Genomic DNA, 13,617 nt, shown 5'->3' on the forward strand with positions numbered 1-13,617 from the left:
TAGCACGATGGCCCGAATGGCCAACATCTACTGATTGGTCTTGGTCTGAATTTCTTCCTACCATGGCAGGATGCCATTGCCACTGAAGAAGGGTCAAGACCTGAAATCTCACCCATCCTTTTTCTCTGAAGGTGCTGCCTCACCCACTGAGTTACTCCAGCACTTTGCGTCTATATTTGGTATATACCAGCATAAGTTCATAAGTTGTAGGAGCAGAATTAGGTCATTCAGTCCATCAAGTCTACTCCACCATTGATCATGGCTGACCTATCTTCCCCTCTCAACACCATTCTCCTGCCTTCTCCCCATAACCCCTGACACTCGTACTAATCAAGAATATATCAATCTCCACCTTAAAATGATCCATTGACCTAGCCTCCACAGCCTTCTGTGGCAATGAATTCCACCATTAATGCAATTCCTTGTGTCTGTCATTTTTTTCCACAGGGAGAACGTAAAATTCCATACAGGCAGCACCCATAGTCAGGATCAAGCTAGGGTCTCTGCCACTGTAAGGCAGCAACTCTACCGCTGTGCCACTGTGCTGACCCTAGATAGTGAAAGGAGAGAATTCCATTCACTCTTCAATTGATGGCTTTTCCTTTAGAAGCTTGATCAGGGAAGCAGGGTCCCAAACATGTCTGTCTGGCACATCTGGTGGGTCAGGCAGCATTTCTGGAGAACATAGATAGGCGATGTTTCAGGTTAGGACTCTTCTTGAGATATGTGATGGGTGGGGGGAAAGATAGAAGAGTGGAGGGGCAGGATAAAGCATGACAAGTCATCCTGTCATATCCTGTCTGAATATTTGTCACACCCGCTGTACAATAGCACATCGATCGAAAGATATAGCATGGAAACAGCCCCTTGGGGCCACCGAGTCCACGCTGACCAATGATCACCCGTTCACACTAGTTATCCTAGTTTTCCCATCCACTCCTACACACTACCACCAACTTACAGAGGTGAATTTAACCCAGCACGACTTTGGAATGTGGGAGGAAACCGGAGCACCCAGCGAAATCCCACGCTGCCACAGGGAGAACATGCAAATTACACGCAGACAACAGCCAAGGTCAGGATCGAACCCAGGTCTCTGACGCTGAGAGGCAGCAGCTCCACCAGCTGCGACACTGTACCACCCTATTATTATTAACTGCCATTTATTATAGTTACTAACATTATAATATTTAATATTATCTATATTTATTAACATATTTTACTTTAGAATATCCATCATCGAATCATAATTATTCAAAAGTAAAAATGGAAACTGCTGAAATAATTTCCATATCAGGTCTGTGGAGAGAGGAATAGTTAGATTTGCAGGTCAATGACCTTTTATTAGAACAATGTCAGGTCATTAACTCTGTGTCTCTCCCCACAGATGCTGCCTAACCTGCTGAGCATTGTTGGTCTTTATTTCAGGTCCCCAGCATCTGCAGCGCTCAATTGTTCCATAACATTTAAACATAGACCAGCTGAACAGAATCCCAAGGGGATGTTTAAGGAGAAGGGGAAAAGATGAAATCGGCATCTGTAGGGTAATATTTTTCACACACAGGGAACTGCCAGAGGAGATAGTTGAGGCAGGGACTATCGCAACGTTTAAGAAACATTTAGACAGGTACATGGAGAGGATAAGTTTAGAAGGATATTGGCCAAACGCAGGCAAGTGGGACGAGTGTAGGTGGAACATGTTAGTTGATGTGGGGCAAGTTGGACCGAAGGGTCTGTTTCCATGCTCTATGATTCTATGACTCTAAAACTCAGCTGGTCAGGCAGCATCCGTGGAGAGAATGGACAGACGGGTTATTCATATTTTTACCTTGGGAGAATGGTTCAGACTGTCTAGCCTGCAGCGGCACAGTGGTGCATAATTGCTGCCTAACAGCAGTAGCTGCCTAACAGAGCTAGAGTCCCGGGTTTGATACTGACAAAAGGGCCTGTCTGTCTAGAGTTTGTTCATTTTCCCTGGGTTTTCTTGAGTGCTCTGGTTTCCTCCCACATTACAAATACCTGTAGGTTTGTAGGATTAATTGGTTTCTGTAAATTTTACCTAGTCTGTCGGGTAGAACTAGTATTTAAGAAGGAACTGCAGATGCTGGAAAATCGAAGGTACACAGAAAAGCTGGAGAAACTCAGCGGGTGCAGCAGCATCTATGGAGTGAAGGAAATAGGCAACGTTTCAGGCAGAAACCCTTCTTCAGATTAGAACTAGGGTAGAACTAGTGTATGGGTGATTGTTGATCAGTGCGGACTCGGTGGGCTGAAGGGCCTGTTTCCACGCTGTATCTCTAAAACGAAATCCCCCATCTATGTCTCTGTAATTTTATACACTTCTATCAGGTCGCTCCTCAATCTCTGGCATTCTGGAAAAAACAATCCAAGTTTATCCAATTTAGCTTGTAGCTAATACCCTAATGCAGGCTGCAACCAGACAAGATTTGACCTACTCTTCTTGTCTACATTTTTGAAGAAATGACCTTTGGGGTAGTTATTCCTTGTGTCATACGTTGCTGATGTCTCTTCAATATATTAGGGTGGCACAGGTCACAATGGTAGAATTGATGCCTTACAGGGCCAGGTGCCCTGGTTCAACTCTGACTACGGGAGCTGTTATACGGGGAGTTTGTACATTCTCCCTGTAACCACTTGGTTTTCTCCGGGTGCTCCGGTTTCCTCCACATCTCAAAGACATGCAATTTTGTAGGTTAATTGGCTTCGGTAAAAATTGTAAATTGTCCCTAGTGTGCACGATAGTGCTCGTGCAGGAGTGATTGTTGGGTAGGCATGGACACAGTGGGCCGAAGGGCCTGTTTCCACACTGTAACTCTAAAATCTAAAGTATAGTCTATAGATGTCTTCAACATCGGTCCCCAGGGGTGGGGATGGGATTTGGACAGCTAGACCCAGATTGTGTCAACAGATCTTGGTATCAGGCATTGGGAAAGGTGTGAGAGTAATCAGCTGCCAATTCTCAGCTGAATCCCCAATAAGTCAGATTTGGCTGTAAACACATGGCTATGTTTACAACATGTTTCTGCAAAGTGAAATGCTTAATTACTTGTTGCCAACAATTATCCCCAAGAGACTCCTGTTCAAATCAGCCTCGACAAAATTAATCTAAGGCCACATTCAAGGCAAACATCGAATCATATAACGGTTTAGAAACATGGAACCGCAGATGCCGGTTCAGAAAAAAAGAAGCAAAGTGCTGGAGTAACTCAGCGGGTCAGGCACCACTTATGGAGATCACGGATAGATAACGCTTCGGGTCGGGACCCGTCTTCAGATTGATTGTAGGAGGGGGGAGAAAGCTGAGAGGTGGGGGCTGGACAAAGTCTGCTGGGTGATTCAGTTTTTAGTTTTAGAAATACAGGGTAGAACCAGGCAATCCAGCCCATCGAGTCTGTCCATCACCCGTACAAATCAGTTCACATTCAGTTAGCGATTCAAAGAGTTGTACAGCACAGAAATGAGCCATTCGGTCCTTCACATCCATGCTGACCCCAGCTAATTCCATCTCTATTTACTATAGGCTGTGGGCGGAGCATCGAAAAAGCGTCTAGAATTTAACTTTTGTGAACCATGTCTGGTATCTACCTTAAATTTGGCACAGATTTAGATAAAATATCATTAAGAAGGGATTTGTAACTCGTCAATGCCAAAAATGGCACATTAATTAATTAAGATAATTAGAAAATTTGTTAGAAAAATTAACAGCGGCATTTAGTGCTCAATAATAGGTAGCTTAACATTACTATATGGGGAGCTGGGTTCCGTGCTGCGGGCCATTTACTTCCTGGCTCAGGGAGATCACATAACGGGGAAAGGGAGAGAGAGAGAGAGAGCTTGATACGGAGCAGCCAGCCTTCCACCCAGTATCGACCCGCCAACCACCACCTCCACCAGTTGCACCTGTGCCGCAGGACACCATGGCTGACTGGCTGGCGGGCGGGCCGGCAGAAGGTACTGAGGTGGCGGCTGGTTCCGCTGTTTGGTCTCAGTGAGTGAGTTGCTGCCATGATCTCCGCCCCCCTCCTTCTCAACGCTCCTGCCCTCCCCACAACTTTACCCCTGGCGGCCCAGCCAAGTTTGCTACTTTGTGCAGCCCAGGCCGTGCTGACCCGGGTTTCACCGGCTCCTAAACCCATAATGGGTGAGGGGAGATCCTGTGCATTCCTCACTGACTGCCAGTTACTTTCCTCTGGTAGACACACTTGCTGGAGTAACTCAGCGGGTCAAGCAGCATCTCTGGAGAAAATGAATAGGCGACATTTCGGGTCCAGACCCTTCTTCAGTTTGAGAGTGAGGGGAGAGAGAAACTAAAGATATCCGAGTCTCTCAGTCTGAAGACGAGACTCTACCCTAATCGTCACATATTCCTTTTCTCCAGAGATGCTGCCTGTCCCGCTGAGCTAGTCCAGCATCGTGCGTCTACCAGAGGAATGTAACTTTGTTTTTGGTACTTTGCACGAACCAGTGTCCAGGGTCGCTGGACTTGATCTGGATGAGTAAGTACACTGTTCATTAAGTCTTAGCGGCCTCAATCACCGCCTGACCTCGGGCTGTCTTCCAACCCATCTCGGAAAATGAAGATCGACCCGTGGTACATTTTGGGGTCACGGTGAGGCAGCGAGATCATTCCTCACTGCATTGCCGGGAACCTGTTGATTAAAATCGATCCAACCACCGCGCTCGCTCTAACTGAAATGAACAGGCAGACATCGATGAGATGTGTTGTATTCTTCATTCCCGGGTTTATATCAATTCACACTTGGACACACTAAACAGCAAAGGTAGACAGTATATAATCATTTATTTCCCCAATCTTTTGGTTTAGATTTCATAGGTAGGTATGTCATGATTTTACAAACAGAAACATTGCATTTTTATTTGTTTACACGTGATGTACGAAAGAAACCACTACAATCACACAATAATAATCATGTCTTAGTTCGGTCTCCATTTTGGAGAACATTGTTACTTTATAGTCTTCCTCAAAGTTGAACTCTTTCAAACGTTTGCATGCACAGTAATCTGCAGTTCACTCGCTTGCAAAAATTAGATGACAACTTGCTGCAAGTTCCCAGTAATCATCAATCATACTGTCATGGTTTATTATGGTGTAGATACTCATGTGAGGTTATTTGTATTATTGTTTTGACAGTTAAAACCTCTTGCACTAACCTTCCTTTCCGCCATGATCCCAGAGCGCTCTCTCTCTCTGCCTAGCTAGCCTGAAACAAAGCACGTGATTGGTCAATAGGCGTCCGACTCAATGTCAAACGTGCCTTGATTGGTCAATGAATACTCGGAAAATTTGAGTTTTTTCTCATATTTTAAAATTATGTGCAGGTTTTGTTCTTGACAAGTTTCAGGTATGATTTATATATAATTCCTTTCATCTTAAACCTACTCTCCCTTTTTTTTGATATGTTCCTAAAGCATCGGGCGGCACAGTAGTGCAGCTGGTAGAGCTGCTGTCTCACAGCGCCAGAGACTCAGACCTCGGGTGCTGTCTGTGTGGAGTTTGCACGTTCGTCCTGCGATGTGTGGGTTTCATCCGGGTGCACCGTTTTCACCCACATCCCAAAGACGTGCAGGTTGTAGGTTAATTGGCCTCTGAAAATTGCCCTCAGTGTGTAGAAAGTGTATGTGACAATGGGATAGCACAGAACTAGTGTTGAATGGATGATCGATGGAAGGCATGGACGAGGTGGGCTGAAGGGCCTCTTTCCATGCTGTATCTTTCAATCAATTAATCCACAAAAAATATTTGCTATATCAATGATAATCTTTTAGACTATAACTATGATAACACTACAAGGCACATACAATCAAATTCCTTCCTTCACACTCTCACATGAAGAAGAAAATTGAGCTCATAATATTTTTACTTTAAGGAAACTAAATTCAAATGGCAAAAATCGATCAATTTGTTATATTGCCCATGTCCTTCTGGGCAAGGATGTGAAGCAGGGTTGATAAAAACAATTGGCGAGCATTATCTGAATTGTTAATACTTAGGAGAGAGTGCAAATCTGTGCTTGAAATCAGAGTGGACTCAAACCTGGGCAGTCAAGGAAATCTGAGCTTTGGTAATTCCAACTCGGGATAAATGCAGATTTTCTTTCCTTTCTCTAATGGTAAAATGGAATATTGGATTGGAGCCAAATCTTCAGTTTACCATTTCAGCAGCGGAGGGAATTATACATTTACTCTTTTGGATCCTGCTCAAATGAGGCCTGACTTTGGCCCAGAATCAATGGCTCGATATTCCCATCGCAATCGTTCTTTATAACGTTTGAGGTTTGAAAACCATTTCTCGTGAGTTAACCTATTCATGAAAGCGAGCTTCTTTTACGCACCTATCACACCTTCGTTAACTCATCGGGAGCTTCAAGCCGCCACACATCTGCACAATGTGTCCTATTAATGAACTCCATTAGAACAAATCATAATCTACCTTTTGATCCTGTTATGCAGCTTACCCAAGGCCTCGTTCCCATGGCAACTGAAACCAAAGAAATGAGGCAATGTTGTGATCAGGGTGACATCTCGTTCAGTGTTTAAGAAAACTTCCTTCTTCTGTTCAGAAGAATAGCAACAACCACTGAAAAGCCCTGGAGATTTTTAAAGAAGTTTGTCCAAACTACCTTTTATATCACCCACATCGCATGCATATTGTCTTCAAACTAATGATCCTCCTGAGAAAATCAGTTGGGTGATATCGTATCAGTTAGTGGCAAACAATCTCAGTCCACCATGACACATTCTTTAAGCACAGCTAAAGTCTCTATTATGAATATAACTTTCACAAGCATATGTCTCCATGATAGTATCACTGCTCACAACCTTTCTTGCTGCAACAATTGAGCTTTGAGGTTCTCCCATCTTTTATATGTGTTGTATAAAGTCCACAGAAACAGGTCACTTGGTCAACTGGTGTCTATGCTCTAAACCCACTCGTTATAGAGAGTTGAAACAAGGAACTGTAGATGCTGGTTTACAAAGCAGGACACAAATTGCTGTAGTAACTCAGCAGTTCAGGCAGCATTTCTGGAGAACATGCATAGGTGACATTTTGGGTTGGGGCCGTTCATCAGACTGAACACTTATCAATTATCACTCCACTTGTCACTTGCCAGGCTTTGTCCCGCCCCCACCTCTCTTCCAGGTCTCTCCTCACTGCCACAATCAGTCCGAAGGCGGTTCCCGACCTGAAATGTCACCTATACATGTTCGCCAGTGATGCTGCCTGACCCGCTGAATCACTCCAGCGCTTTGTGTCTGTGTTTTACAAAGTTCTTTAAGCAAACTTTTCCATTCTTTAAAAAATAGACACAAAGTGCTGGACTTCTTCTTCTTGCGTATGGTATGCACAGCCTAAAGTTGTAGGACAACTTGTACTATTTGATCTTATTTGAATGTGCACGCCGGGTTGATTGCATTAGGGCGGACCACGCAAAGGTTACAATCCTCCACTAACTGGACTAACTGGAGTGCTGGACTAACTCGACGGGTCAGGCAACATTCATGGAGAACATGGACAGGTGACGTTTGGGATTGAGACCCTTCTTCAGACTGATTGTAATGTAATGGGAGGAGGGGGGGGGGGGGTAGGACAAAGCCTAACAAGTGATAAGTGGATATAACGCATAGTAAATGATAGGTGGTACATTCTTTAGTTTTTCACGTGTTAAACCAGCTTTCCCCTAAATGCAATTATACCATAAAGAATCATAGAGCATCTCAGCACAGAAACAGGTCTCTTGACCAACTGGTGTCTATGCTCCACGCAAACCAACTCCAGTCACACTTTATAGAGTCCTTTAAGCAAACCTTTGCATTCTCTAGAAACAAGGAACTGCAGGTCTTGGTTAACAAAAAAAAGATACAGAGTAACTCAGCAGGGTCAGGCGGCATCTCTGGAGAACATGGATAGGTGATGTTTTGGGTCTCAACTTGCTGAGTTACTCCAGAATTTTGTGTCTTTCCATTCTCCACTTTGTGTGTTAAACCAGATTTCCTCTAAATGTAACTATACTCTTTCGAATCATAGCATGGATTCCCCCCTAGCATGGAAACAGGTATTTTGATCCATCAAATCCACATTGACCTTCAAGCACATATTTAAACTGACCGTATATTAATCCCATTTTTTAATCTCGCAAACTCATCAACTCCCTCCAGTCCTCCTGCCATCCACTTGCACGAGGGATAACTTGGCAGCCAACTAATGTCCCAGCCAGCAAGCCTTTGGCATGTGGGCAGGAACTGGACTTTGAGGGATTTACGGTAAAACTAGGTCTTGATTGCAGAATGGAGGTTGCAGAAAGGCAAAATTAGGTAACAAACTTGGTTTTCATTACAGAATAAAATCATTATCCACAAAGCTAATTTAGTTGGCAGTAGATCCAATTTTCTGTCACAACGATAGGTGCATGTTATAAAATAATCATTGAAGTTCCTGAAACTTGGGTTTCTTCACTGTTGCATCCATGTCTTTACTTTCAGGCTTTGTCTGTGGTTCCCTATCACCACATGAGCACAAAGCACATCCCTATTTACTAGTTATTATCCCTCACTATTCTTTCCACCAACAGCATTCCACATTTCCACTACCCTCTGTGTGAAAAGGTTGTACCTCACACCTTAAACCACAGCCCTCTAGTTCTTGATTCCCCTAAGCTGGGAAAAGGTCTGTGCATTCATCTATTCCCCTAATGATTTTTTTACACCTCTAAAATCACCTTTAGCCTCCTGCCTCCAAGTAATAAAGTCCTAGTGTGCCCAACTTCGGACTATAGCTCAGGCCCTCGAGACCTTGTGGATCTTCTCTGCATCTTTTCAGCATAAGGCATCATTCCTATAGCAGGGTACCCGAAACTGAACACAAAACTGAACAAGTGCAGAGGTTCTGTTTTCTCAATACTATTGAATTCACTGTATATAAACACTGATTCCATGACGTAAAGAATGTTAATATTGCATTCCTCAAGGGATTAAAATACTTTGTCCACCTTTGTAAAGGACTTGAGGTCCTCCTTTCATGCACCTTGTAGAGTGCTCCCTTCAAACACAAAACAAACTGGGTACAGAGTTTAATGGTACAGCTTGAAATAAGATTATCGGCGTTATTAATTCCAACAAATTTACAGAAATCTTTTCAATAATTTCGAAAGAAACTTGTAATGCCACATAAATCTGCATAAACTTTCCATATAGGATTCTACCTATTATGTGATTATTAACATTTTTAACAGAAATGTATTTTCTGCTCATGTTCATAAGTTATAGGAGCAGAATTAGGCCATTAGGCCCATCAAGTCTACTCCACCATTCAATCATGGCAGATCTATCTTTCCCTTTGAACACACACTAGGGACAATTTACACTTATACCAAGTACAGTATGCACACCCAAGCCAATTAACCTACAAACCTGTATGTCTTTGGAGTGTAGGAGGGAATCGAAGATCTCTGAGAAAACCCACGCGGTCACGGGGAGATCGTACAAACTCTGTACAGACAGCACCCATCGTTGGGATCGAACCCGGGTCTCTGGCTCTGCAAGCGCTGTAAGGCAGCAACTCTACCGTTGCTCCACTGTGCTGCCCCTAAATAATTTCAGTGTTGTGAACTGAAATGTGAAGGAATACAGCAGTGGAAATGTTAATATTGTATTCAACAGTGGTGCAGTGGACTATAGTGCTAATGTTGATTTGTGAAAAAAGTGTTGTGTTAAATTCTGCAGCACAGTGGCCCAGCAATAGTGTTGCTGCCTTACAGTGGCAGAGACACAGGTTCAATCCAGACTACGGATGCTGTCTGCACGGAATTTGTACGTTCACCTCGTGACTGCGTGGGTTTTCTCCAGGTACTCCGGTTTCTTCCCACATTCCAGGTTTGTAAGTTAATTTGGCTTGGTAAAAATTGTAAATTGTCACTAGTATGTAGGGTTATCGCTGGTGGACTCGGTGATCTGAAGGGCCTGTCTCCACGCTGTATCTCTGAACTAAACTAAACTAATGGAATAGTCTTTGTTGGAGCAATTGCCTTTGTTGTTGTTCACAACTCATTCTCGAGTGGGACCAGGACAGCGGCGCAGTCTCACAGCGCCAGAGACCTGGTTCGATCCTGACCTCGGCTGCTGTTTGTGTGGTGTTTGAACGTTTTCCCGGTGACTGTGTGGGTTACCCCTGAGTTCTCCAGTTTCCTCCCAAAGACGTGCGGGTTTGTAGGTTAATTGGCCTCTGAAGGGAAGACAGATAACTAAATGTAGATTATTCAAATGTAATCTTTGAAGATGGATTAATTGACCACCAAGATTGAATAGCAGAGAAAACTCTCTATGGAAATTTAACAGTTGACATAATATTTATTATGTGTAATTCTTATTTGTAACATTGCAGGAAATGCAGATATAGATGATGAACAACATAAAGTCAGCTGGCTCTCTCCCTTCTTCCCCACCCCCTGTGCCCCACCTGGACTCGCACCTATTTCTCCCCCCCCCCCTCCCCTCCTCTTCAACCTTCCTCTAGCTTCACAATTTGCAACTCTTCAATCCTTTTTGTCTCACGCCTTCAGTCTTTTCATCTCTGACCTTTGACAATCATCTGACTATCAAACACTCCTCCCTTCCCCCACCCTCACCTGTATCAACCTATTACCAGTCAGGCTTTGTTCTGCCCCTCCTCTCTTCCAGTTTTCTTTCCCCCTCCCCAACTATCAGTCTGAAGAAGGAACACACAATTGCTGGGGAAACTCAGCGGGTGCAGCAGCATCTATGGAGCGAAGGAAATAGGCGACGTTTCGGGCCGAAACCCTTCTTCAGACTGGCGACGTTTCGGGCCGAAACCCTTCTTCAGACTTTGGAGACACTCCGGAGACAGTCTGAAGAAGGAGCCTGGTCCAAAACATCACCTATCCATGTTCTCCACAGATGCTGCCTGATCCGCTGAGCAACTCCAGCACTTTGTGTCTTTTTGTGTAAACCACCATTTGCAGTTCCTTGAATCCACAAAAGTAACCTGATTTTTAATGCAGTTAGTATTTGCATGTTTTATGAATGGAGCATTGTGGTGATGTGATAACTTATGATCCTGGGTTCAAATCCAACTATGGCATCTGAGGAATTTAAACATTAGTGATTTAAAAAAATCTAGAATAATAAAATGCTAGTGTAAATAATAGTGAAATTAAGAAACTGCTGGACTATAACAAACAAACTTTCACTTGCTAATCCCCTTCAAGGAAAAAAATTGCTGTCCTTACTTAGAAACAAAGAACCGTAGATGCTGGTTAATACACAAAGAACATTCATCAGTCTGGGGAAGGGTCTCGACCTAAAACGTCACCTATCCTTGCCAGAGATGCTGCCTGATCCGTTGAGTTACTCCAGCATTTTGTGCCGCATTGCTGACGTTACTTGGTGTGACCTATGTGATTTATGACCTACAATAACATGTTTGACTCCCGATGGGTGCCTTAAATGCCTGAAGAAGCCACTCAATTCAGGGGCAATCTGGAGATTCTCAATAAAAACCTATCCAATACTCACATCATGTTAATGACTAATTGAAATGTCAGCTGAAAATTTAACAACATAAATTTGGGCGGTGGTGCTGTTGGTAAAGCATTTCCCATATAGTGCAAGAGACCTGGGTTCGATCGTTATCTTGGGTGCTGCCTGTGTGGAGTTTGCACGTTCCCCCTACGACCGCGTGGGTTACCTCTGGGTGCTCCAGTTTCCTCCCACATCCCACTTGCATGCGGGTGTAAGAGCTAATAGTCGAATCTAATAGTTAAATCTAAAATGGAGTCGTTCTTCTACAAAAGCATGGACTAGTAGAACAAAAGAATGGCTCGGTGCCAAGTCTGAATGACTTTGTAAATTATATGGAACACAATATGGAGGACAGGTTGTCTTTTCAATAAAGACATTAAGATGGCAGCCTGCGTAGTAACATGTGCTTCTTTTCAAGGCCATAAAGAAGCCAAGATTGACAAAAATTAGCTGACGCTCCAGAGATAAGTAATAACTTGTTATTGGATGAGCTTGATTTGGACCCAGCTTTTTTTATATTCTGAAAGGCTACAGAATCTTTCAGTCATGCCATATTCAGACTTGGTAGGAGTGTTTTACTGATAAGAAAAAATGTATAATTGTGCTAACTTTCCTTTGTTCTATGAGTGGAGCCCGAGAAGCACAGAGCAAAGTTTGTGCTCATTGTAGATCTTTGCCACTCCCGTCTGACAAATAAGAAACAAACTTTAACACGGGTATGTAGGTTAATTGGCTGCTGTAAATTGCTCCTAATGTGTAGGGATTGGATAAGAAAGTGAGATAACATGGAACTAGTGTGAATGGGAGATCGATGCTGCGTGGACTCGATGGTCTGAAGGGCCTGTTTCCATGCTGTATCTTTCAATCAACCTGTAAAACCAAAGACGTACAGGTTTGTAGGTTAATTGGCTTTGGTAAAGTTGTAAATCGTCCCAAGTGTGTGTGTGCAGGATAGTGTTAGTGTGCGTGGATCGTTGGTCGGAGCAGTCTAAGTGGCCGAAGGGCTTGATTCCGTGCTGTATCTCTAAACTAACCTAAAAACTTTAAACAATTAAAAAAGAACAATTTGGTCAGAAATGAATGAGTCACATCTTTGAACATTTCCTACCACATCACCCAGTTATTTTTGACAACTCTTTTAGGGTTTTGATCGACAATAGTGTCCCAAATACTGATTTGAACTTATCTGACACCCCCCAAAAAACATAGAACGAATGTCAATGGGTGATTGGTGGAAGACATGGATTTGTTGGTCCACAGGGCCTGTTTCATACTGTATCTCTAAACTAAAACCCCCCACCCCTACGTCCACCTATTACCTGTCACACTTTGTCTTGTCTTGTCTCTTTTCTTCTAGCTTTCTTCTCCACCCCCTACAATGAGCAGCACAGTGGCGCAGTGGTAGAGTTGCTGCCTTACAGTGCCAGAGACCTGGGTTTGATCCTGACTATTGATGATGTCTGTAGAGTTAGTACGTTTTTCCTTTGACCACGTTGGTTTTCTCCAGGTGCTCCGGTTTCCTCCCAGTCTCTAAAGGCGTGCAGGATTGTAGGTTAATTGGCATTGGTAAAGATTGTAAATTGTCCCCAGTGTGTAGGATGGTGCTAGTGTACGAGGATCGCTGGACAGCGTGGACTCAGTGGGTTCTCCAGAGATGCTGCCTGACCTACCGAGTTACTCCAGCACTTTGTGTCCTTTAGTAAACAAAATCCCAATCAATTTAGGATTCTGGTTTACATGATGTGAACACACATATGACGTCAGCCTTGTGCGATGTCAGATGATTAATGAGCGACAATGTGCTAACATAATGACAGTTGGAGGTCGCTGGCACATAACCACTGAAACTTGCAGCTGCTGTCTTGCTTGTGTGCAAGTTAGCTTTGCCATTAAACAATGCGAGTTATTATCTGAGTGCAGTGAACCTATTAACCCTTCACCATCGATGGGAAACCATTCTTCACTTCCTCGGCTGATGTCATTTCTGTGGCTGGGGCAAAGAGTTAAACAAGACTGGAGATTATTAAAAAGCACTGACCT

Source organism: Amblyraja radiata, chromosome 8, assembly GCF_010909765.2.
Source record: "Amblyraja radiata isolate CabotCenter1 chromosome 8, sAmbRad1.1.pri, whole genome shotgun sequence".
NCBI classification, from domain to species: Eukaryota; Metazoa; Chordata; class Chondrichthyes; order Rajiformes; family Rajidae; genus Amblyraja; species Amblyraja radiata.